General features: G+C 50.2%; 2 pseudogenes; both read left to right on the plus strand.

The window, feature by feature from the left end:
- LOC133905569 (cold-regulated 413 inner membrane protein 1, chloroplastic-like) lies at positions 1-5,418 on the plus strand (annotated as a pseudogene).
- Positions 5,419-6,806: 1,388 nt separating this feature from the next.
- LOC133908420 (eukaryotic translation initiation factor 3 subunit D-like) lies at positions 6,807-9,443 on the plus strand (annotated as a pseudogene).
- Positions 9,444-27,449: the final 18,006 nt, after the last annotated feature.

Consider the following 27,449-nt stretch of genomic DNA (forward strand, 5'->3'; position numbering starts at 1 on the left):
ATGTCAGATAAGAAGAGCTTGAATGTGATGCAGGATGGCAAGACTGTGATGATAGGTGAGAAGACGGGAGATCATCAGTACAAGCTGAAAGGTGAAGTCATGAAGGTGGGAGCTGTAAATTTTGCAGAATACATTCTTGGTGGCGAGGCATCCTCGTCAGGCTGTTCAGGATGAGAAGCAGAGATAGATGGCTCAAGTCTAGGTATATGGAGATTCACACATGGCGGACTCAAGTTGGCGTGCATATTCGTCGAGATGGGGTTTGTTGGAATATGTGTACATGATAGGTTATAAATAGACTTGAGTTGTAATTTAGGTGAGAATAAGATTAGAGTTGTAGTTGAACTCCTAATTTTGGGCCTTTAAATAGAAGGCACCACCGTTATAACCAATGATAAAATTAAAACAGTTGTTGAGGAGCGCCCCTAGTCATACCCCGAGAATATAGAAAATTTAGTCAAATCTCGTTAAAAATATCGTATCTTGTATATTGATTTTGTGTTGGTTTGATAATCCCGGTAATGCTTCTGTAAAACGCTTACACTCTGCGGTGCACACGCGGAGAGGAAGAACCAATCGGTTGACAAGTGTCTCCGTCGCAGCCAAAGCGACGCTACATATCTGTAGGTTTGGTTGGCGGTCGACGGTCACGCCGGCTCAATGATGTATACACTTTCCCCGGCCTAACTAACTTTATGGTAGACCATCCATGCATGCCTGCTTGGTTAAGGACTAAGGAGTCAGTTAGTAGTTGCTACTGCCCCCATCGATCATTATCCCTCCTAATCATGATCATCTATCGTAAGCAGTAGCACAGCACTGCACTGCCGCACTTAGTCCTGAGATCATGGTGGCATCGCCTTTCTAGCTGGGCTAATCATCGCCGCGTGGAAAGCAAATGATCTTATTAACTAGCGAAAAAGAAAAAATATAAAAATATTAGGCTAATCATCATTTTGTTCATACGACAGCTGAGGCCTCCATCGATCTGTACGCGTATTTGTTCATGTAACTCCCTCTCTTCCCGTTTCCGTTGTCAAAAATGTGCGGCCAGGGATTGCGGGAGTTGGTCACCTGCAGGCCGTGTTTTTCTAGGCGACGACTAGAGCAGGTTAATTGGTACGAGACCTGCTACTAAGATCAGGCTAACTGGATCGGTATGAAACTGTAGATACGATTTAGGTACAGCACGTCTTACTAGGTTATATTTGGATCGATTATGCGGCATACTATGTCGGCATGATTTGATTTTGCCTACGCTGCCATTCCGTCACCATGTCCTATCCCGTCCTATCTAACCGTGGCCCCGTTGTTGTCATGCCGATAGCGTCGTGGTTATGCCTAAGCTAATCTAATATTGTGCTTCACAGACGGTGTTATGTTTAGATCGATGCCGCGGCATACTACATGGACATGGTTTGACTTGGCTACGTCGCCATCCCACCACCCTATCTTGTCCCGCCCTACTCAACCGTCGCACTGTTGTTGTCATATTAGCAGCATTGTGATCATGTTTGGACTAATCCAATATTGTGCTTCACGGACCGTATCATAAGATAAATCTCTAGCATGCAGACCGACTATAGCTTAATTTTGTAGTCGGGTCTGTTGAACTGACACATTACAACCCGATTTTATAGTTAGGTCTGATAGACTGTACCCGTACCATACCATACCAGTGTGACACGCGACCAACACAATGCGAGGGTTGCCAAAAAACTAACAGACGAGACTATGCATGAACAATTTCGTCTTACAAAGCAGGCAAGCGTACGCGATGTGCGCGACATGTTGCACGCCAAAGCTAGATAGCGTGTATATCTTGCCCCGTACCTAGAATTCCAGCGTTGTTGGGATTGCCATCTGCTTGCCTAGGCAAATAGACATCCACGTGGACGGCCTGGATTCAATCCCGGCTCAGATCCATCAGGTAACGCACGGCCAGGATGAGCTTTTGAGTTTTTGACTCTTTAGGGCCGGGCACACCTGACATCTTGTCGGTCAAATTCATGGCTAATTGCTTCACGATTGACATCAGCACAGGAGTAGTTCCCGTGGTTCTATCTGATGGTGGTCTAACAAGGCAAGCACGTCTTCCCAAGCCAGCCCTTCCCTTGTTTTGGGTCAGCAAAGAAAGAAGATTAGGTGCGTGCTTGTTGAGAATTCGACAACGATGGCACAACGATCAATAACAATATTAGCGCAGCGATTGATAAGAATCTCAAGGAAGAAGAATTTCAGATCCTGAATATTACAAAGAACACATGCATGGATGGGAGCTAATTCTTTGTGTGCCTTCGGCCGGGTGCATGGTTTAGTTCTCTGCGAGGCAGATGGGATCTCTCTACATGTGCCGGGAGAATTTCTCTGCCCCCCCGCGGATGTCGCTGCGTCATCTGATCGATCTATTCACATGCCTTTTAGTTAGAGTGATATTTTTTATGCACAACTTGTTCTATAACCTGGCTAGCTTACTAGCGACTTGGTTTAATAAATTTCACAACGATACGATGGGCATGTGAGAACCGGTTAGTACCCGTGTTCGAGTCGTATACATAAATATGTTTAGTAATCAAAGCGTGTCTGTATTGAGGTTAGTACCCGGTTAGTATACCTTTTCCTCAAAATTAAATTTTGAGTACGAATAAGACATCTTATACATGGATATGTTTAGTAATCAAAGCGTGTGTCTGTATTGAGGTTAGGCATCTAATTCTAATTTAGAGAACTGTTTAGTTTGCTGTATTCGAGCCTATATATACGAAAAATTTATATCCACTTATGTATTCCTATATAAAAGTTTGTTTAGTTGACTGTACGACGGATATAGCATGCTGAGTCATCCTGACTATACGATACATTCAAATCGAGCTTCACTTGCATCCAGTCTGGGCAGATGCAAGCTATATGAGCTACACTATCAGTAGGACTCACTCGTCAGTCTCAGGTCACAGAGGCATTGCATCCGCTCATACAAGTAACCAAACACATTCACAAATTCATTGCATCTGTTACTGCATCCGTTATTGCAGTCAACCAAACACCCTTCTCAAGGGTTATACGGCTCTCCAACATACTTCCACGCAGCTAGGCTATATGATGTAACCCCTCTTTTACAACCAAACATACCCTTATATACATCACACGTGTAATGCACCTGCGTGGATGCATATGACTTATAGTTAAAAGAGTACATTATGCATAATAATTTCATACCAGCTCAATACAAGAGGACAAGCATGAGTTCTCCTTTTCTCCTACTTTGGGTTTTTCACCAAAGTACAAGATTTTTTTAAGGAACCAAAGCACAAGTTGATGAGATAAAAAACAATTTTTTTAAGGGTATACATAATATACACACAACTCACTTGTACCATATATACGTACACATGTATCGTGTCTCTTACACACGCTAAGGGTAGATAGAATGACTTAGACTCTCAGTGTATGAGAAATATATAGTATCAATTAACACACATGTATACTCATAACCTACCTAAGATCTAATTCCGAGGGTGAACGTGCCTAAAAATCTGGAATTTAATCGCGACGACCTTGCCAATGGAGCTGACACTCGACCTAAAAACACACACACAGGTTGGTAATCTCATCTTGACTTTGCGACCTCCCCAACATGAGGCCCACGAAAAGCAGCAAGCATAAAAAAACCAACTATGTAGCATCGATCCACCAGCCATCAGCTTCTTGGTCCTCTGCGTCTCGGGTCCACGCGTGACCGAACGAACTGTGAAGCCCGCGCAACCGCTGCAGTACAGACGGTGGCAAAGCTATCCGTCGTCCTGTCGTGCAGCGCAGCTCGGCCGTCAAACGGTGCATAGCTCGTAACGCCGGGGAGCTTCGTTGCGAAGTGGTCGTGAAAACGAACCTGCATTTTTTTTGTGATCGCGCCTGTGCATTTTCTGATCGATGGGTGTGTGAAATTTGCCGTGTTGGCGATGTGCAGGGGATGCGCCTCGCTGCCCCTGAGACCGTCGTCCCGCCCGAGCCGACGGTGGTCGCGCCTGGGGGACGCAGCCCTGTGCTGCGCGTCGGCGCACCTTGACGCCGAGACGATGCAATGGATATCCGTTGCGGCCTCCGGGTGAGCATTCGCCATACCTTCAATCTCTCATTTACTGATGTCCTTGATGTTGATGACGCATATTGTTTTTTTCTTATCCCGAGGAGTAACAATCTTATGCAAACGAAATTCATTTGGGAAAAACGATGTTAATTTTGGATACAAGTACAGGTTCAGTTCAAACTTCAAACCATGCCTGATGTGTGATGTCCCATATTGCGGTCTGATGCTGGTCATCAAGTGCTTCTGACTCGGTTCAAATTTCTTGTTGCTGGTCTGATGCTAGTTATCAAGTGCTTATGGATATAGAAACCAACACTATTGCCACTTCTCAGTAACTGTTAATTGTATCAGTCAGTTGTAATGTAAAGCTTTGAATGGAATATTTTTGTTGGCTACAGTATACTGATGCTTGCTAGAGGATCAGGCATACACAAATCTTTCCGTGCCTTTCTTTGCTCTGCAAGCACCTTCTAGCGCCATCTCATGGATCAAGTAAGGTGCCATTTGGCCAAAAGGAGAAACATTTCACTTGTACTTTCTTTTTACCACTTGTGGAAAAGAATACACTATTGAGATTTACTTAATCTCTGACATCATCATCCATTGTTAGGGGAGATTACGGTCAGTGGACTGCTCTTCTTATGTGCTTGTTATACTTCATTCCAGGCACAGTAACAACAATGCTGTAGTCAATTATGTCCTCTCTTGTTTGGAAAAAAATGTGTCCCTTCTTTTGATAAATTGACTTATTCAGTTTTGATAAGCCATCTTTCTTCTAATATTGGCATTTACCTTCTTCAACTTCTCTCCAGTATCTGGCACCGACTAGCCTAAATTAAATTACTATTACAGGTGAACTGAAGCTTCCATTATCAACAATGCTGCTTGTTATAATCGTTCCTTACCAATTTATGAACTTGAGGTACGAAACGATCTTCCTGTTTTGGAAGCAAGGTGTTTCGTTGTAGTCATTTTGGTGTCACTTCTTGTTGGAAGAAGGAACTCATGTTGTGCAGTATTAATGTATTATGACCTTTGTACCTGTGTTGTTCTGTATTATGCCATCTGTTGTTCATTGATTAGCCATCTGGCAGTGTCATGGATAAACCACTGCTTCTTTGATAAGGATTTTTTTTTTGCTGACATGGCTTTTGCTATCTTTGGACAGAGGGGCTCAAGATGGCGCTATACTGTCCCTGGCAATAGCGCCTTATCTCACGTTTCAAACATCTCACCGGGGTGGGCGGCTTGAGGAAGGCCTTTGGCCCTGAAGCGATAATCGCCACTTGTGCATCATCTGCATGACAATCGTCACCCTGATGTCGGTGTTTTGATCCAGCCACTGACGGGCTCAGGATTTCTGCGTTGGGTACGTAAGATTGTGAGAGAGCGAACTAACTAAGGTTAATTGGGCTGGTGAGTAACTAGGTACGTACGTGTGTGAGCCGTAGGCTAATAGGAGCATGCAGAAGTGAGGATGAACCGACAAAGTATATCTGATGAAAGACTAAGGTTACGAGTTTTAGATCAAATTAATCGTGTACTACATATATGCCTAATATATACTATGTATACTCGATTTTCCCCAAAAAAATTGGGTATGCAACCGCATACCCATGCACCAAGGTGGGTCCGCCAATGGATCCAGCTCAATTTGCCAAAAACCTTGCTTGTCATTAGCTGTTTTGTAGTTTTGCTTCCACTGTCACAGCTGATTGCGACTAATCTAGTGGCACGAGCATTCTGATGTATGAAATGGTTTGCTCAAAGTTTTCAGGCAGTTCTAAAAAAAAAGTTTTGAGGCAAGATACAGTACAGCCTAGCTCTTTGGGCAGCCCCACGCCTTCTATAGTTTCGTGTGAAAAAAAAAAGTAATTTGCTGCCCTCAAGCTAAACTTGTCCGCTGGTAGTAGCTGTTCAGTCTTTCTGATACCTGAAACAGCTAGTAATGAACCCTCGCTAACAGCTTCAAGTTTAACTCCCTTTGAATTACTACTCCCGATAAAGGCTTTCGACTGTCAGTATGTCACCTGATGTATATATTAACACGTTTCTGATATCATCTCATGAGTCTGCTGTATTCTGTGACGGTCCGGTTCATGCTGTTGTTCGGCTGTTGCTAGTGTTGGCGATGCTCACAGCAAGCCTACTGAGGTTCGGCCCTATGTGGCTCGAGAATTTGAATCACGGAATCTTCTCTTTCGATAAGTTTCTTATACATGAATTTCTCTGTTCTCTTCCGTAGTCCGAATTCAGCTTTGATTTTCCGCGTACATTGCCCAATCGGTGGCAAGCCCAGCACTGTGATGCTCATTTCTTGTGGTTTAAGGGACATCATGTGATCTTTACGAATTGTTAGAAGGGTATATTACGAGTTCGTATCAGTCTCTACGAACTGGATCTGTTATGAATTTTCTGGGATTTAGTTCAGCAATGACATTTTTAGATGACTTTATTGTGAATCATCTTGGTTCGGTGCTGAAATTTCGAGAATTTTAAAAGAGAACAAAATATCTAATTTTATTTATTTTTAATTAACCATAGAACCGATAACGAAAATTGATCGAAAATTTGATAAAATTTTATAATTTTTGATCTTTTCATTAGTGAAAAAAAATTGTAAAACGAAATTGAAATCTGCGTGTGCCTACGTGATCTGCTGATCTTCGATCGGCAAAGTACTCTACATATAGCATCTGGACCTGGATACTGGCCTGTGGGCCCAATGATTCAGAATAACTGGCACACCGTACCCTAGCAAACCTCGCGCCGCCGCCGCCGCCGCCTAGCATTCTCCTGCCCCGAGGAAGTCTGAGCCACCCCAACTCGCCGCCGCCGCCTCGGCGCAACCATGGGTTTCGAAGTGGGCTTCGTCCCCTACAACCCCGACGGGTGGGGCCCGCCGGACGCCGCCGCCGCTCCGCCCTCCCTCGGCGGGGGCTCCGCGTCCGCCCCCTTCGTCCCCTTCTCCCGCTCCGACAAGCTGGGCCGCATCGCCGACTGGACCCGCAACCTCCCCGGGCCCCGCGGCGCTCGCCGCCGCCCGCGATGCCGTTTTCGACTTAGCGGGGCTCGAGGACTCCGCCGGGCTTGCGTCCGCGGACGACGCCTGTCGTAGAACCGCCAAGCCGCACCACGGACCACCAGTTCAACCGCGGGGGCCCCTCCTCGTCCGCCAAGCCGCCTGTCGAAATTCAGCCCGAGTGGACGGTGAAGGAGCAGATCCCCTTCTCCTCCTTCTCCAAGCTCTCCTTCGCCGTCGCCGACCAGCACGAGGATCTCCTCGTCTACGACCGTGCCTTCGACCGCGTTACCCCCAGGGCGGAGCGCCGCCTCGAGCGCTTCAAGTCGCGCAACTTCTTCAAGGTCACCACCACGGACGACCCAGTCATCCGCCGCCTTGCCGAGAATGACATGGCCACGGTCTTCGCCACTGACACCATCCTCGCATCTCTCATGTGTGCGCCCCGCAGCGTCCAGTCATGGGCATTGTCATTCAGCGCGTGGGCAACAAGTTGTTCTTTGACAAGCGCGACGGCTCCCAGCTTGATCTGCTCACCGTCAACGAAACCACCCAGGAGCCACTCCCTGAGGCCAAGGAAGATATCAACTCTGCACACTCGCTCGCGGTCGAGGCCACCTACATCAACCAGAACTGAACCAAAATGAAAAATATTCTCGGATCCTAATACAAAATAAAATCCTAACCGCGAATAATCTATCAAAACGTAATTGGCCGCACAGCCAAAATTGTCGGTTATGTGACAAGAAAGGGAGACCGCTTTACACCTTTGCAAAGATTGTGTCTACACAAAAGAAGTTTGGATGCAAATCTCAAATTGACTGCACCTAACTAACTTGCCCCATTTTAATCAAGTTGGTGGAAGGAGGCATCCAAAAGGATTGACAAACAGCTTCGCCGAGATTTCAATGACTTGCTCATCACCTTTTGATGGAACATTTGGAAGGAAAAAAATCGAAAAACATTTAAGAACAAATCTGAAGATGCTTTAAGGGTGGCACAGATAACTAGAGACCATATACACGAAATCCATAGAACAATAACCTCCGTTTTCTGATTTCGTTCTGTTTTGTTTTTGTTTCGTTTTGTGGCTCTGTACTTACTGGGTTGCAGTTCAGTGCAGGGGAGTGGCGCAGGCCACTTTGTAGCTCCCTGCATCTGAATGTTATCTTTTTTAACTCTTTTTTACTCTTAGTCTAATAAAAGTGGCAGATCTACTGCCGTCGCTTCTAAAAAAAACAGCAACCAGAGCTTCTCGCAGCAGGTGCTGCTCCGCAATGGTGAGAAGGTCACTTTTGATGAGCCTAACCCATTTGCCACTGGAGAGGAAGCTGCTTCTGTTGCTTACCGCTACCGCTGCTGGAAGGTTGATGAGACCAGCTTAGTTGCTCGCTGTGAGGTTCACGCAGTGAATGTTGATCCACGCGGTGAGCGTCAGTTCCTTATACTCAATGCGCTTAATGACTTTGATCCCAAGGTTACTGGCGTTGACTGGAGGAAGAAGCTTGAGACCCAGCGGGGAGCTGTGCTTGCTACCGAGCTCAAGAACAATGCCAACAAGCTTGCGCGCTGGACTGCCCAGGCATTGCTCGCTGGTGCAGACATGATGAAGTTGGGTTACGTGTCGCGTCTGCACCTTCGTGATCACTACAACCATTCCATACTCAGTGTGATTGGGTACAGGCCAAGGGATTTTGCTGCGCAGATTAATCTCAACACTGCAAATATGTGGGGAATTGTGAAGTCGATTGTGGATGTCTGCATGAAGCTTGGAGGGGGCAAGTATGTGCTTGTGAAGGACCCGATGAAGCCGCAGGTCTGGCTTCATGAAGTGCCGAACGACGCGTTTGAGAATGACTACGTTGAGGAACCACTTCCTGAGGAGGAGCAAGTGCGTCCATTTTCTGAGGACGTCGATGCTACTGCACAGGAAATGGATGCTGCAGAGGCGGAGGCTACTGGAACAATTGCTGGTGCGGATGGAGATGCTGAGAAGACCGTTGAGGTGGCTGCAGTGTGAAAGGAGGTGGTCTCTTTGCGCCTGGAATAAAGGTTACCCTCGGTAGCTATCTATTATCAAGGGCTGCTTAAAAGAGCTTTCTACATGTGTTCTTATGCTATCGTCGTTTTGGTTAACCAGTGAGTTGTTTATATTTCTTTTTCGTGTGTGCCTGCCCAAATTTCTGTCAAATTAGGAGACGTCTTTTTGCAAAAGGGTTTTCCTAGTGCAAATGACAGGTTGCACTGTTAAATTTATGTCGTTTCCTGTTGGCCGTCAGTTTGTTGTTTCCATTTGAATTGGGTATTGGTAATTGCATCTACCCGGTCATTTGCGCATACTAAGTACTTCCTCAGATCCCAAATATAAGTATGTTTCTTCATAGCTTGAATACGTTGGATGAACACTTAATGCTATACTACACGACTATTACTTGTGCAGTCGGTCGTTTCTTCTCTGTGCAAAAGCAGCGTAGAAAACATATATGCGAAGGACTGCTTCTGTGGCATAGCACAAGTTCATCCCAGGGTGGTTCATTTTCAAAGGCCTGGCCTTGCTTGGTGCCGTCAAAAGGACAAGCTGGCTAGGTTCGGTAATGGAGTAATGGTGGTTGTCCATTAGATGGCAGATGTTGCGGCCAAACGTTACCACTGATGTTGAAATTGACAGTGGGAGGAGCCAACAATTTTACAGCATGGATGGATAGGGGGGAGGAGCTGTAATCGAAATATGTCAAGGGATCGAGAGGAAATAGCAGAAGACTGGAAGAAAGTGATTTTTTTTTCTGACGCTGTTTGATTATTTGTTCAGGTGTACTTTGGACTCAACAGATGAAGTCTGCAGGTTGAGAGGAGGATGTTTAGGTTGTTTAGGTGTACTTTGATTATTTGTTTAGGTGTACTTTGGACTCAACAGATGAAGTCTGAAAGAGGATGAGTCTACCGAAGTTATCAAACTCTGGTCAGTTCGTTGCGCGATGGTCTCACAGTGAATTCTAATCCAGTGGTAAGATCAATCTGATTCCGTTACCATCGCTGGGGAATTCGTCGGACCTTCTCATCTTCTGTAATCTTCGGTAACGATAAAACACGTAGGTTCTCGCGGCCTCTCTTGCTTTACTCTTCTCTTATTTCATAAAAATTTAAATAATTTATTCACTTTTATTATTCATCTTCACCCTCTAGCTTTCTTGCCTTGTTATTGGTTTATCACCCGTTTTATTAATAAAAGTAAATAAAGAAATTAAGAGATAAATTAGCGAATAGTTTTATCCTTTTTGATCTTGTATAAAATTAAACTACGGTATTATTGACATATTTATTCAGCGATGCTCTCATGACGCATCCTCATTTCTATATTTTAAACTTGTATTTGATTTTACCGTGTTCATTGTGTTTTTTTGTTGCCTGGCAGTTAGCTAGTCTTATGTAATGATGAGATCTCGAGACCTGGGCGACAAGTTAAGAAGGCCAGGCCAGTGAGCGCCGAGCTGATCTCGTTTGGGCCGAGCAATCGACGGAGCACAGGCCCATCTATATTGGCTTTTCTCAAATGTCAGGCTCGGCTACCTTGAACTCTCTTTTTTTCGTTTCCTTTTTGCTACTCCTTCAGTCGATGCAGGTCTGGGCTTTCAAAAATGCAATGCAATGCAATCGTGCAGCGTTCTACGTTTCCCTGACCTTTCAATTCCTACTCTTAAACATTTTTTTTCTTCTCGTAGGAGTCTATGTCATCCCTCTCTTTCTTCTCGATGAGAAGTTATCCATTTTGAACTCTGAACCTTTTTCCCTTTAGACCCATTTTTTGCACATCGAAGTGGTGCGGTTTTCAGCCAACTTGCGTCGCACAACTCGTTTCAGAAGCGACCAATGAAAAGGGAATTCGAGCACTCGCACGGTAAAGAAACGCTCGTGAGAAATTAACTTAGAAAACTGATGGCCCGAATTATCATTTTTCTATTGGTAGACCTGATTACACGTCGCCTCGCATAAAAACACGCCTAGATTTGCGATTGCGTCGCGTTATCTATGGCTACGTGGCGTGTATATCCACTCGCTTTTCGACGCATTATTGTCCGCATCATTGAGGACAGATCGATAGCATGCACGGGCGCGGCGTCTGCTCGACGTAGGTAGGTTGCAGTCTTTCAGAGGGTACGGTTACACATATCATCCACTGCTGTATTTTTTTTCCTATTTTAATCATTTTTAAAAACTATTTCTGAAAATGAATCAACGGCAAAACTATTTTCAGTTTTAACTCCTAAAGTCCGCATTATATAGGATAGTGCGGATGTTAACCGTATCCGCGCCAACCATGATGACGTGAACACGGCCAACATCCGCGTTATCGTATGTGGCGCGGACCGTAGAGGTCAAAACTATTCTCAGTTTTGATCACTGAGGTCCGCGCTAAAGGCAATGATGCGGATATTGGCCATATCCGTGACAGCCATGATAACGTGAATACGATCAACATTCGCGTCATTGTTTATGGCGTGGATCTCAGGGATTAAAATTGAAAATAGTTTTGCCGTTGAATTATTGTCAAAATAGTTTTCAAAAAGAGTCAAAATAGGAAAAGAAAATCAATACTGCTACGTACGCACGTCGATAGATAGCGTGAACATGGCCTGCCCGTGCTGCTAATTTCCCAGCAAGTGACTGTCAGCTAGATTGCAGTGACAGGTGGTGACCACCGCGGCTATGCATTGCTTCGCATCGTTCACCCACTTTCGTGTCCTTCACATCTTTCCTATTTCTAGCAACTTCCAACTTCCAAGTAACCATCGTGCAGATCATGTGCGTCAGAGAAAATCATGCAGACCATGAATACATGACAGACCAAATGAATGGACGCAAAATGTCTAAGAGAAGAATGCCATGACACGAGCAAGGCCTGTTAATTTGCATCGGATGATATATCGGTGAAGAAATTGAGAGCTTGCATTGTCCTGTTCCTGCAAAAGATGATTACCACGTTCCAAACGAGTTATGAAATGCCTCTGAATTTCAAAGCAAGCCGAAGACCACTGAACATGTACCGAGAATCTCAGAAACCTTTGTCCATGCGCAGCATCTCTCTGTTAGAAAACCTGCATGAACTTGCAGGCAGGACAAAATGGCCGGGCCAGCAGGATCTTTCGAAAAAAAAAGAACCGAAACACAGCAGGACCACAGGCAACAAAGGAAGAAAGGCAATGATGGTAGGGAACGCACTGCATGTAGTGTACCAAACATTTCTGCCACTAATCAAGAAAGGCGAATTGAAAGCCATTGCCGTACTAAATGGAGGTCGATCGACAGAGATGTGTCGGATGTCGCAGCCAACACAAGAGCATCGCTGTTCTAAGCAGGAAGCTGCACCAAATTATACATACAGGCAAGTGGCTGACCAGATGATAGATGGTACACTGGGATAGGAAACTATGCTAGTTACTGCTAAACAAACTAGAAAGTTGCATCGGCGAGTGGTTCTCTCTGCAAAAAATATAGCATTTGGAGGGAAGATCGAACGAGAAGGAAATAACACAGGAGCAAGCAGCCAGTGCAACTGCAACTGCAACACAGAGGGGCCAGCTCCCAAAGGTGTCATGGATTGGTGAAAAAATCAGTATTTTTAGGTTTCATTTAATCCATAAATACATCATGAACTTGAACAGATAAATTATCATGATCATATAACAGGAATTCTACTCTAGACACGTATCTAACATCTCTCCACAAATATATCTCTATATACTCAACTCGATGACATGAACAACAAAAACAGCGAGTGTACCAATCTTCTGCAAATAGAGAAGCATCAGGAAGAGATTGACCTCCCTTTGGAGAAGATGCAAAAGATGCCATGATGTTGATACTAAAAGACGACGTAGAGTGAGCAGACATACCGTGTCGACCGTGATAAAACTGCAAAAGAAGGCTACACCTGCACAAGACATTGGACTCGATTTTGCATACCATTCAAACAAGTACCACGTGTCCACACCTTTCACCTAGCTAAGTGAGCGTACATATGTTTTCTTTTTAGTCCTCATATTCACATATACTAATAGGATGAAGGACACAACTCTATTTAAATTGATCTTTCTCCACATCTATTAGCAATGCGGTACTAAAAAGGTGCACACACCTTGCATAGTTGGGCCTTTGAATTTTCCTGTAATTATAAATGTGCTTGGCCCATATGTCTAACAATGGAGACAAGGGGAGGGCCCCGCTCTTAACGTTTCCTTTCCGAGAGAATCACTCCAGTTTCGCAAGTGGTCCTGCTAGCTGCTGGTAATGGCGTTCCGGGGTTTAGGGCATTCGATCCACAGCCACACTTGCCAAGCTTTCCTTCGCATGATGCTGTCCATAAGCCATACAGCCAGGCAAGCAAGAGGCAGCTTGTGGATAGGCTTTCCGATCCATGTGGATGTGGATCGTCCCATGCTATATACACATGCTGCCCGATCGATCCGGTCCTTGTCGCTGCTGCCGTGCCTGTCCGTGCGGTGATAATTATTAGGGTTTCTTTTGTAGTAATGCTCTGTCCCGGATGAAATGAATAGCTGATCAGGTCGATCTGCCATGCTGAATTGTCCATCTTGATTTGGCCTTAATCACTACGTATGGTTCTCTCTGTGGACTGTCATCAATCACTCATCACCAGTCACTGTACCTGAACTGTGCTCCATCTGCTGCTTGGATCGGCGCCAGGGCGCCTGCAGATTACCAGCTGACCAAACCACCCTAATTGGAAAACACCATGTGCATGTATTTGCAGATTACTTAGCTCGGAAGCAATGAGTGTGGCCATGCATGCTCGGAAGCCTAATAACTAGAATTAGGCTTGTGATTTGTCTTGTCTGTTGCTTTAAAGGAGGTGATGATGGGGATCAATTGGGGAGTCCACGCATTATTCACTCATTCGATTAAAAGGGAGGAAAGGGACGTTGTCGTCGTCCATATGGATGATTGCATTGGATCTTCCAGAAATGGCGTCCGCCTCATGGGTGAAACTATGAACCACGCCGCTGCTACATGCATGCCACAATTGGCCACTAGAACCATGGCTCCACCGGAGATGCTCCATCGATTTCAGGAACTGCAAACTGAGCCTCTATATATATATTGTATACACGCAGGATAGACTTGGTCTGCGCACTGGCCGACCGTGCACCCCCCACTGACCCAGCCTCCCTCCCGCGCCCCCAACTACTTCAACGCACGACCGACCAAGTCCGCTTCAATCCGTCCTGCACGCCACCGTCTCCAACCCAGACTTGGCCGACGGTGGCGCACTACAAAATCCGACCAGGTGCCTCGATCCTGAACCACAAAATCCCTAAAAATCACGGTGGCGGGCGACCTCAAGCCCCAAATCGACACCGTCAGTATTTCTGGATCGCAACTATCCCCCCCCCCCCCCACCTCAAATTCATGGCGGATTCTTGGCCCCAACGCCGCCGACCTTGCTGAATTTCATAGAATCAACGCCAATAAGGTCATCCACGCCCCAAACATCCTTGATTGCAACTATGACGACAACACCGGTTGCGGATCCTGGTGTTGCTGCAACCATATCCATGGCGATCACACCGGTTACGCGTGCAGTAGAGCAAGATCCCTTGCACCACCAATGTCTCATGACGCTGCCGATTGCGATCTCTTCAATCTTCGTGGAGACACCTCCAGTTGAAAGGTGTTGCGTCCATGTAAATCACCTAGTTACTCTTTGTGCTATACTGCAGTTACAACTTGATTTATAGTTGTGATTCAAAGACAACTGAGTCACAATATGTCGGTGTATTCAGAACCAGGGGTCCCTAAGTCCCGAGACCAGGCCGGCCATCCACCACATGTCACCACCCTGCAAGGTAAGAAGAAGCTAAGTCCCGGGAGAAGGTGCTCGGGGCCGCCGCCTCTGGTTCCCGAGCACCCTAGTTCCCCGATGATCCGCAGAGCCTAAATACCAAGAAGGAAGTGCTCGGGAGAGAGTGCTCGGGGCTGCACGTGGCAGCCCCCGAGGACTCGGTGCCCCGAAGGTCCCACCGAAGTGCTCGGGAGAGAGTGCTCGGGGCTGCACGTGGCAGCCCCCGAGGACTCGGTGCCCCGAAGGTCCCACCGAAGTGCTCGGGAGAGAGTGCTCGGGGCTGCACGTGGCAGCCCCCGAGGACTCGGTGCCCCGAAGGTCCCACCGAAGTGCTCGGGAGAGAGTGCTCGGGGCTGCACGTGGCAGCCCCCGAGGACTCGGTGCCCCGAAGGTCCCACCGAAGTGCTCGGGAGAGAGTGCTCGGGGCTGCACGTGGCAGCCCCCGAGGACTCGGTTCCCCGAAGGTCTCACTCAAGTACTCGGGGGAGAGTGCTCGGGGCTGCACGTGGCAGCCCCCGAGGACTCGGTTCCCCGAAGGTTCGCGCAAGATCATTCGACGACCCGAAGGGTCCCGTCGTCAGGGTGTCATCCAGTCAAAGGCCCAATGCCGTATTTAATAGGCACGCGCGGCCTGACATCCTGACATTCTCAGCTGCCCACGCCCCAGTGTCAGACCCTGCCATGCACTGGCAGGGGGGGCGTGGGTCCATTAAATGCACGGGTCCCGTCCCGTTTCATCCGGGTGCCTCGGGATAACGTTGCCAAGATCGAAGTGCTCCATCTGCCACCCTGCCATGGCGGAAGAACAAGACAGGGTGGGCGCCCCGGACACATCTGAGGCTGCCCGGCGGGTCCCCTTTATGGCGCCCGAGGGCTTCCACAGTGGCGGGTGGTCGGATGCGCGCCGCATTTCTCCACCGCCCCTGTCACTTCGTCGAGATGAAATGATTACGCCTTTCTCCGTGGCACCTTGGCATTCGCATCCCCTCTTTCCCATTCAGGATATGTTGAGGTCGGCGCGCCTATAAAAGGAAAGGATGGAGAACACTAAAAAAGAGAGGACCCCCCGACGAACAAAACCGAAGGAACCGAAAGTGTGTGAAGAAGAGGACGCAGACGCTCGAACCAGCTCAAGCCAAGCTAGAACACGAGAGCCTCAAGCTCTTTGTAAACGGCTCTCCCCTTAGAACCAGATACATCCTTGAAGAATTCCCTTCAAGGATAAATATAGCGCTCACACAGGAGTAGGGTGTTACGCCTCCGTGCGGCCCGAACCTGTCTAAACCCCGGTGCACCCACTTTTTTCTCGCATTAGGGCGATCATCTCCCGCCAGCCATCGCATTTGTTTCCGTTCCCGCTTATTTCCCAAACAAGCTTTTCCAGGATCATCCCCCCGGCCGAATCTCTAAAAAGGGGTCTCTCGGGATCCCTGCGACAGGAGTTCACCCTCCGACAGCTGGCGCGCCAGGTAGGGGTCGAACCTACGGCCTTCTGCTTAGATCGCGGTCCCCCGGGCAGGTTCTTTCAGGTTGGCGACGGAGGAAGGACAGCCACTCCCGAATCCGTGGAACATCGAGCATCTCCGACGCTTCTACCCGTAGATGGTCGTGCTCGCGGCTCAGGTCAGCAAGGCCGGGGGTTTCTCCCCGCCCGAGCAGTCTGAAGGCTTCGCCCCGTGGGGTAAGTCGTTGTCGCCCAACCTTGTAAATATTGCACATTAAGTATTTCAATAAGCAATCGCTATGTCAAAATACTTTTTCTGGATTCCGTATGTTTAATCTGTCTGGTGAGGAGCTCGGTTGTGCGAGAAAAAGTCCGCTCTCTCTCTTTTTTCCCCGCTGACAAAAGAATCCCGATCGGTATGCATGTGAGCAGTCGCTACTGACTTACGTCCGCCATGGTAGGCTGTGGTGTTCGGTGTCGTGACAGGCTCCCGGGCACTACCGAGTTTCGGGGTGCTCCGGGTAATCCCATCGCTCGAGCTGCTCGAGTAGTCCGGAGCTCGGGCCCCCGGAGCGGGCTGTCGGTGCTCGGTCTGGTCTGTCATACCCGGGCACCACCAAACCATAGGACCTCTGGGTTATGCCTCTGACCGCTCTTGTCCGCCGGTTTGGGTATTCGAGAGGTCTCGGGTCGAAAACGAGAGCAGTCTATAGCAAGTACCGCACTGACAGAGCGCACCAGACAAAGAAATCCTATTTTTTCTCTTAAGTCACAGGCTGGAGATCACGAGCAGCTCGGCCGCGAGGGCTTCAATGCCCCGGTCTCTGGTCGGCTCCAGGGTCCTCGGGCGGTCCTACCACTTAGGCATGGGTGGTCGAGATCACCCGACCCTAGGAGCCTCGTATGCCTCTGGGCACTCGGGCGCTCCGTTAAAAGAATCGAGTCCCCGGGCACCCGAGCTCGGAAGCACATCCCTCCTGGATCGATGAGCCGGAAGGCCGACAGCTGTCCGGTGAGTGGTTATATTCAGACAAGTCTGCTTTAAGTAAATTTATGTCCTCGAGTCACTCTCGGGGGCTCTCGCGGTTTAATCTGTTCGGCGAGGTGGCCTCCTCGCACGCAAAACCCTGCCGCGTGACTACTTTTTCCCAGAACGACAGAACGGTCTGCAGAAAAGAGTAGCGTGCTTGCGATAACGTCTGACCGAAGCCCTTCGTGGTAGTCGTGGTGTTCGGTCCGCTTTTCAGGACCCCGAGCACTACCGAGTCCTCGGGTGCCCTGGGTAATCCTATCGCTCGAGCTACTCGGGTAGTCCGGAGCTCAGGTCTCGGGGGCGGGCTGTCAGTGCTCGGCCTGGCCCGTTTAAAGCCCGGGCACCACCGGACCGCGAGGACTCTTGGTCACATTCTCGCCCGCACGCGTCTCCCTTCTACTAACTGAGTGGTCGCAAGGTGAAAAAGTGTTCATCAGGCACGGCGTGTTCCGAGCGGGATCGATCCATCTCCCGGGCAAGGAAGTCTGTGTCTTTGTTCTTAACTTAGGCGATGCGGATTCGCGAGAGCTTGAAGGCCGACTGTGCCAGCAACAGCAATCAAGACAACTTCATCCTCGGGGACGGGAAGGTCGGGAACGGCCCGACTGAGTACTCCCCGGGACTTCGAAGTAAAACATCGGAAGAAGCATCGAACACACAGAGAAACTGGAGTTGCGAGCCCAGGGAAAAACAGCCATTTAATATTCACAGGATATTTCCAAGGCATTTTCTAAGGGTTCACTCCTACATCTATAACAAAAGAAAAGAGGCTACAAAACATCTAGTCGGCGGCAGAGGCGTCGGCTGAATCCTCTGAGTCATCCCCGGGGACTGGCGGCGGCGGCACCTCTCGCCTGAAGCCGGCCGCCACCTCAGCGGCGGTACTCCGGACCGCTGCCCGGGCAGCCTCCCCCTCAGCCTCGACCACTCCCTCCCGCGCCGGCTCCAGTGGGAAGTTCGGGTCCCTGCTTCGGTAGCAGGCCAGGACGTGCTCGGCCACTGCATGCGCCAAGCCACGTCCCTCCCGGGCGGCGAGTTCCTGGACCGCCCAAGGCAGGGCCTCGAGGCGCTCGCAGACCTGCTGCAGCCCCAACACTTGTCGTGCGGGGCCGTCGCCCTTCGTGTCGTCGACAAGCCGTCCAAGACCACCCTTCTCCACGGCCCGTCGCATCCGCCTGAGTATGTCCTCCAGCATATGCTCGAGGTTGACCCGCGAGACAAAGGAGGTCTCGAGCTTCTCCTTGGCGGCCCGCAGCTGTGCCTCGAGTCCCTGGTCCCCGGCCGGACCGGAAGAACCGCCAGCCGCGGTGGGGGCGGCAGCCTGCTTCGTCTTGGCCACCATCTCGGACAAGGCGCGTTCGCGCTCGGCCAGTTCCGCCTCGTGCTTCGCATTCTCCTCCGCCCTGGTAGCCGCGGCGGTCGACGCAGCAGCAGCTTCGCCCTCTCGGCGACTCAGTTCGCCTTCTCGGTGACTCAGCTCATTCTCCCGCCGGGCCAACACATCCTCCTGCTGGGCCACCGAATCCTCTCGGGCACCGAGATCCGACGCCGATAGCTCATTGTCCACTTCCCTGATGGAGACGTCCTCCTCCCAGCGCTTGAATTCTTCTCTGATCTTCCGGAGATCGTCTTCCCAGCGCTGGAGTCGGCGCGTGTCTTCTCGGCCGCGCCCTCCCGGCGGGCCAGCTCGGCTTGCCGCTCCTCCGCAGCCTGCTCCCGGACTGCGACTGCCACCTCCCTCTCCTGCGCCTGCCCCATCCTGGCAAGGGCCTCGGCAGCTTGCTGCCTCGACGCCTCGGCCAAGCGGGCGGCGTCTTCTCATTCCCGCGCGGCCTCTGCCCGCGCGGTCTTCAGAGTTTCTCGTTCCCGCGCGGCTTCCGCGCGGATGTCTTCTAGGAGCTTCTGCTCCCGCGCGGCTGCCGCACGGGCCTCCTCCTGGGCGCCTGCCAGCTGCGCCTTCTCCAGTGCCAGGCGGGCGCGCTCGGCCTCGAGCTCCCCCTCCTTGGCGTTCACCACTGCGCCCAGCCGCCCAACCGCTACTTGGACACCTTCAATGGCGGCCAGGAAAGGATCGGCGGGCTGACCGGGCACCGGTGGGGCCCAGGCTTCTCCGCAGAGTGCCTCCAGGGGGGCCGAGCTCTCCGCAGGGCCTTGCACCGCCATCCGCCCCGGGCTCTGCCTGCCCGGGGTAGGCTCCGCCGGAGCCAAGGTCTCGGACGGCGGCCGCATTCCCGCATCGGCCGCCTTGTCCGCCGGCCCCGGCAGAACATCCACCTCCACCGTTATCCGCCCCGGGCTCTCCGCGCCCGGGGTAGGTTCCGCCGGCGCCCTTCTCTTGGCCGCCGCCTCCGCCTCTCTTCCAGGGGCCGCCACGTCAATTGGCGCCTCCGCCGTTCCTATGCCGGCCTCCGTCGGCGCAGCGGACAGGCTCGGCTCTGGCCCCGGCGCCTGTTCTCTCTCCGTCGCAGCAGCGCCTGCGGCCGGCCTACGGGAGACAAGTGAAAATTGTCAAAACTTAGTTCGGGCCGAAAATGCCCATGGAAAAGCAAGAAAGAAGACTCACCGATACCGCCATTTGGCCGCTGGGAGCCTGATGTCCCGGTCCGGCGCCGTCGGTCCGGACTCCTCCCGCCGCCTCTTCCGCTGGGGGCTCGGCTGAGCCACTACGCGGGCCACGGGTGCTGTCGTGCGGGCCTCGGGTGCCGCCACACGGGTCTCGATCTCCGCCGTGCAGGTCGCGGGCGCCGATGCAGGCCCCATCCGCACCAGGCGCGGCTCCAGCACCGGAAATGCCGCCGCTGCCGTCGGCGACGGCGGAGAATCCGGCACTAGGATCAAGGCCCGGGGACGCTTTCCCCGATCTCCCGGCGCCAACTCCTCAACAACTTCAGTGGCGCCCTCCTCTCTGGCACGGCGGCTGCCGCCTGCGGCGACCCCTTCGCCAGCCTGCGCCGAACTACCAGCAACCTCATCGCCAAGTAGTTCCTCCAGCCCGGGGAGTTCGGAGGCCTCAGGACTCCGGCTTCTTGGCCGGTCCACGGGCCCCTGGGCATCGAACTCCGGCAGCCCCGCCATAATGGCCACCCGGCTGGGGTTGGCGCAGAGCGCCATCTCCGGCCACGGGAGCTCCGTCCGGCTCATGTCCTCCGTTCCGGTGATCACTCGGGTCATCCCCCGCAGCTCCGCCTGCCCCAGATCCCAGCTCGCGCCAATCTGGGTCCTGGTGATGTCCTCCGGCCCGGTGTAGAACCAGCTTGGCCGGGCCCGCTCTCGCAAGGGCGCCAACCGACGGCGCAGAAAGTCCACAACCACCATGACTGAGGTCAGCCCGCCCTCGCGCAGTTCCAGAATGCGCTCCAGCACCGGCTTCAGTCTCGCATCTTCTGGTAGCGGCGCCTCCCACGTTGATCGCCGAGGTTCCGCCGCCTTCTCTGGCAATTCGAGGCGCTCGTGGGGGTCGATGTCGACGAAGAACCAGTCCCGTCGCCATTCCTCCCACTTGCTGCGCATCACCTGGGGAATGTAATGGTCCCCCAGGCCTTCCCGGAGCCGAAGGTTGCAGCACCCCGCGACGTCCGCCGTGGAGTGCCCCCTCTTCTTCCCCACCGGCCGAAGGACGAAGAAGTGACGAAGCAGCGTCGCCGACGGCATCACCCCCACGAACATTTCGCAGAGATGCGCGAAGACCGCCAATGCCACGACGGAATTGGGGCTTAGGTGCACCATTTGAATGCCGTACGTCTCCAGCACTTGCAGAAAGAAGGCGGAGAACGGCGGCACTATCCCCGCTGCCACGAAGGAGGTGAAGAGGACGGTCCGCCCAGGGACGGTCGTCGCCGGCGTCAGAGTCGCCGGCCTCACCACCACAGCACCCTCCTGACCCTCCGGCACCAGCAGCTTCCTAATCTTGTCCGCCGCCTCCACGTTCCTCAGACGAGACTCCGGCAAAATGCTGTCCGAAGTCTTGTCCCGGCGACCTCCTCCAACCCTCGTCATCTCGACAGGATGGAAGGTGTTTTTTGGTGGTGAAGGAAGAAAGAAGGAAGAACGCTCCGGTTGCCTGAGAATCCCCTAAAGGCTTCGGAGCACGAAGAAGGCAAGAGCACAAGTGCAAGAGAGCGTAAAAAGGGGAACGGACCGATCCGTTCCCCCTTTTATATCTCAAAATTCTAAAACTGCCGCCCGAACGGTTCGCTCGGCGAAGCGTCGCCTCGATCGGCGCAACTGCCAGGCGAATCTCCCGCCGATCGCGCGATGTCAGCGGTTGCCAGGCGTATTTTCCTCGATCTGCGTGGCGACCGCGCGTGCCGCCCGTATGGTTATCATACCCTTCGGAAGTTGTGTGGACACGCGTCCACTCATTTTCCCGTTGGAACGTACTTGAGGTCTAGGTCCGCAAGGGCCACCTCTCGAAAAACTTGCCACATGGTGTCCGCGCCAGCCTTGGCCTCGGTCGCGACGAAGGGCCCATTCGCAGTCTCCGTCCCGTCGGCTACCAACGGGCCCGGGGGCTACTGTCGGTGTATTCAGAACCAGGGGTCCCTAAGTCCCGAGACCAGGCCGGCCATCCACCACATGTCACCACCCTGCAAGGTAAGAAGAAGCTAAGTCCCGGGAGAAGGTGCTCGGGGCCGCCGCCTCTGGTTCCCGAGCACCCTAGTTCCCCGATGATCCGCAGAGCCCAAATACCAAGAAGGAAGTGCTCGGGAGAGAGTGCTCGGGGCTGCACGTGGCAGCCCCCGAGGACTCGGTGCCCCGAAGGTCCCACCGAAGTGCTCGGGAGAGAGTGCTCGGGGCTGCACGTGGCAGCCCCCGAGGACTCGGTTCCCCGAAGGTCTCACTCAAGTACTCGGGGGAGAGTGCTCGGGGCTGCACGTGGCAGCCCCCGAGGACTCGGTTCCCCGAAGGTTCGCGCAAGATCATTCGACGACCCGAAGGGTCCCGTCGTCAAGGTGTCATCCAGTCAAAGGCCCAATGCCGCATTCAATAGGCACGCGCGGCCTGACATCCTGACATTCTCAGCTGCCCACGCCCCAGTGTCAGACCCTGCCATGCACTGGCAGGGGGGGGGGCGTGGGTCCATTAAATGCACGGGTCCCGTCCCGTTTCATCCGGGTGCCTCGGGATAACGTTGCCAAGATCGAAGTGCTCCATCTGCCACCCTGCCATGGCGGAAGAACAAGACAGGGTGGGCGCCCCGGACACATCTGAGGCTGCCCGGCGGGCCCCCTTTATGGCGCCCGAGGGCTTCCACAGTGGCGGGTGGTCGGATGCGCGCCGCATTTCTCCACCGCCCCTGTCACTTCGTCGAGATGAAATGATTACGCCTTTCTCCGTGGCACCTTGGCATTCGCATCCCCTCTTTCCCATTCAGGATATGTTGAGGTCGGCGCGCCTATAAAAGGAAAGGATGGAGAACACTAAAAAAGAGAGGACCCCCCGACGAACAAAACCGAAGGAACCGAAAGTGTGTGAAGAAGAGGACGCAGACGCTCGAACCAGCTCAAGCCAAGCTAGAACACGAGAGCCTCAAGCTCTTTGTAAACGGCTCTCCCCTTAGAACCAGATACATCCTTGAAGAATTCCCTTCAAGGATAAATATAGCGCTCACACAGGAGTAGGGTGTTACGCCTCCGTGCGGCCCGAACCTGTCTAAACCCCGGTGCACCCACTTTTTTCTCGCATTAGGGCGATCATCTCCCGCCAGCCATCGCATTTGTTTCCGTTCCCGCTTATTTCCCAAACAAGCTTTTCCAGGATCATCCCCCCGGCCGAATCTCTAAAAAGGGGTCTCTCGGGATCCCTGCGACAGGAGTTCACCCTCCGACATAATATACTTAACAATATAGTTATAACATGGTAGACACTCTAGTTACGATATGTATTGTCGAAAGGGTACTAATTATAACTTGGTAGACATTCTAGTTACGGTATGCATTGTCGAGAGGGTATTAATTATAACTTGGTAGACACTCTAGTTATAACATGTTGAACATTATAGTTACAACATGGTGAACAATACAATTACAACATGGTAGATATTCTAGTTATAACATGTTAGACACTCTATTTATAACATGGTAGACACTCTAGTTATCACATGTATTTTTGAGTGTGGACTAGTTACAACATGGTAGATACACTAGTTACAACATGCTGAACACTACAATTATAACATACTGAACAATACAATTGCAATATTGTCGATTACAATTGATCAATAATTTTATTTTTTATGTGTCTCTGAATCTGCAGAACCCAATGATTTTGGATGTATTTGTATCGCAAGAGGGCATAACTTTTGATGATCCAAAAGAAGCATACACTTTCTACTATGATTACGCATAGCTTACAGGTTCCAGCATCAGGAGATATAGGAAACATACTGAGGCGTGTGGTATGTCTGCAACGAATAGGGTTTTGGGGATTCAAATGATGGGGATGATGTGGCCGGTAGTGAAAAGAAATCAATGAGGTGCAGTTGCAAAGCTAAGGTGAAGGTGAAATTGAATAAGGAGAAATGCTGGTATTTTGACCATGTCATTTTGGAACACAACCACCAACTATTTCCATCATCACGCATGATGTGTTACATGCATGCACACAAGAAAAGAGACAAAGGGATCATCAATCTTATCAATATCATGTCTCACAATGGTGTGCCGCATTAGAATGCGATGAATGTAATGTCAGAGCTCCATGGAGGGAGGCAAAACTGGCATTCACTGACAGAGATGTTAAAAATAGGTACATGTTGAATACTCTCAAAAAATAATCTTATCAACAATTACTATTGTGTTGTATAAGCGGGTTACAATTATAATACTTGTGTTGTTACTACTACTTTTAGCAAAACTGAGTTTGCTAGGCGGGAGAGGATGGATGATGTACCAAAGCTAATTGAGTTCTTCAACTGGTGCAAACTTCAGAATGAATAATTCTATTAGGATGTGCAAGTTGAAGAAGAAACTAAGGTGATAATGAATATCTTTTAGAGCCACGCCAACCAGAGGGTTGATTGCAAGGATTTCGAAGATGTTATCACCTTCGACACCACACACAAAACTAACAAGAACATAATGCCATTAGCAATGTTCGTTGGCTCGAACCATCAGCTACAAAATGTTATGTTTGGACAGGTGCTATTGCAGGATGAGTTAGAAGAGTCATTTGTGTGGCTCTTCAAAACATTCAAGGCCTACATGAAGGGGAACGAGCACCATGTAATTCTTACGGGTGAGTTCCTCATAAAAAACTATGGTGATTGCTGTCAGTTCGTATGCTTTTCAAAAATATTTATCATATGACTCTAATCCATGACACGACAGATGAAGATCCGGCAACGAAACTCGCAATACCTAAAGTTTTTGAGAAGGCATACCATATATATTTTAGGTGGCACATAACAAGGACTTGGCAGCGGAAACTTGACAAGCTGTATGCTGAGCATAAAGGGCTGAAAGAGAAGTTGGAAGCATTGATGAACTAGCCACTCTCGCCAACAGGATTTGAGAAGCCCTGGAATGAAACAGTGGACACATACGGCATAAGGGAGAACCCAACAATCAATGCCCTATGGGATAAGAGAGCTATGTTGATCGCTGCCTAATTCAAAAAGATATATTGCGGGAGAATGACATCTACACAAAGAAGTGGAAGCACTAACATGGTGCTAAAAGATGGGTTTGTAAATGGTATAACCTCACTACACATGTTTGCTGAAAAAAATGCTAGAGGCACTTCAATATGTGGATCATATAGAAGCGGGGGAGACACATTACTCTCATGTAAAAATGCTAGTCAGTTACTATTTGTATGAAAGGTAGTTGCTACTATGAATAATGATTGATTACTATTCTCGATTGTTTTCTATCCAAATGCGTAGGCATCGAATGTAAAGACCTGATTTGCTAAGTTTGATGATTAATTTAGCAGGATGTACACCAGAAAAGTTTACAATGAATACAAAAGGATATGGTTGAACATCACAACATTCCATCTAGATGTTGATCCCATTGAAGAAAACTCATACTTTGTAAAGCATGAGAAGGGGACATGTGACTTTTACTGGTCCAGGCTTGCTTTCAAGGTGAAAGCCAACGTGTCTAGAGGAGAATACAGATGCGAATGCCTTCAATAAGAGCACATTGGTGAGTTCTTATGCTAGACACGTCGCACCTTATCTAAAAGATGAATGCAATTACAACATGATAAGCACCCTAATTGCATCAATTTGGATATCTCAGTTGCAACATGGTAACCATCCCAGTCATAACATGATAGACAACTAGTTACAACATGTTGATAACTCCAGTTACAATATGATGAACTCTACAACACGTTAAAAACTCAAATTACAACATAAAAAACACTAAAAAAAAGTTGATATATGTTTCTTACTAACAAATGTGGCTACTAAGTTGCAACTGAGTTGTACTTGTGATGCAGGACTCTTCTGCATGCATATCCTAAAGGCGTTCACTCATCTTGAAGTAAAAAATATCCCATCAAAACACTTTCTGAAGAGATACACATGAGACGCTAGATCTAATATTGACCAGGACATGCATGATGTCATACAAATTGACCCAAAAAGTTGTACTAATCAGATGTGTTTGACAAAGCTTATACTAGTAGTGATGGAACTCGTGCGGGCGGGAAGCAAGTCTGATCATGCGTACGAGGAAATATTAAAAGGAGTGACAAAATTGATGGCAATTATTTAGACAATACATCATCATAGGGACCAGTAACCCTTGGAGGTCGCACCAAGCACAGCGATGATCATTGCAAATATACCTATCTCTGTGTCTGCACCACCTATATCACAAACAAAAGGCCGATAGGAAGGAAAATGCAACCAAACTACAACCATATGTGAAGGTCGGATTGCAAGCACCTACAAGCGCAGGCAGACTGAAGAGCTAGCAACACCATGTACGTGTGGTCAATGTGGGCTCATAGGCCTGTCAGAGGATTAACTCCTGTCGCAGGGATCCCGAGAGACCCCTTTTTAAAGATTCGGCCGGGGGGATGATCCTGAATAAGTTCGTCAGAAAAATAAATGGAAGTGGAAATAAATGCAACGGCCGGTGGTGGGGGACGATCGACCTAGTGCAAAGGGAAGTAAATGCACCGGGGTTTAGACAGGTTCGGGCCGCACGGGGGCGTAATATCCTACTCCTGTATGGATGCGATATCTCACCCTGAGGGGGATTCCTCAGGAATATATCTGGTTACAAGAATATATTGTCTAACTGAGAGCTTGAGGCTCCTTGTTCTAGCTCTGCTCAGGCTTGCTTGCAGTGTTCTTCGTCTAAGTGTGGCACGGTCGATTGCTTGGGCTTGTTCTCTCCTCCGATGTTTCGATGTTTCGGTCGTGTCTCCGATTTTTTGATGTCTGATGTTTCTCGCAATCTTTTTCCGATCTCCTCTTCTCTCTGTATGCCCCTCCTTTTATGCACTCGCCGGCCACGACATACCCCGAACGGGAAAGAAGGGGCACAAGTTCCAAGACGCCATGACTGAGAAAGGCGTCATCATTCCCTCTGGGCGAAGTGACAGGGGCGGTGGAAAAACGCGACGCGCGTCCGATCACTCGTCACTGTGGATGCCCTGGCGCCGGGCGCCGTTGATAGGGCCCACCGAGCAGCCACATGGGCACCCGGCGCGCCCACCCTGTCTTGTTCCTCTGCCATGGCAGGGTGGTAGGCGGAACGCCTTGATCCTGGCAACGTTATCCCGAGATACACCGGATGATACGGGATGGGACCTGTGCAATTAATGGCCCCACGCCCCTCTGCCAAAGCATGGCAGGAACTGACACTGCGGCGGGAGCAGTTGGGGATGTCAGGATGTCAGGCTGCGCACGCCCATTAAATGCGGTCTCGGACCTCTGACTAGTTGACACCTCGTCGGCGGGCCCCCCGGGGGTTCTTCTGGATCGTCGGGGCACCGAGTGCTCGGGGGTACTGTTCACCTCCCCGAGCACTCTCTCCTGAGCACTCT

Source organism: Phragmites australis, chromosome 2 (assembly GCF_958298935.1).
Source record: "Phragmites australis chromosome 2, lpPhrAust1.1, whole genome shotgun sequence".
Classification (NCBI taxonomy): Eukaryota; Viridiplantae; Streptophyta; class Magnoliopsida; order Poales; family Poaceae; genus Phragmites; species Phragmites australis.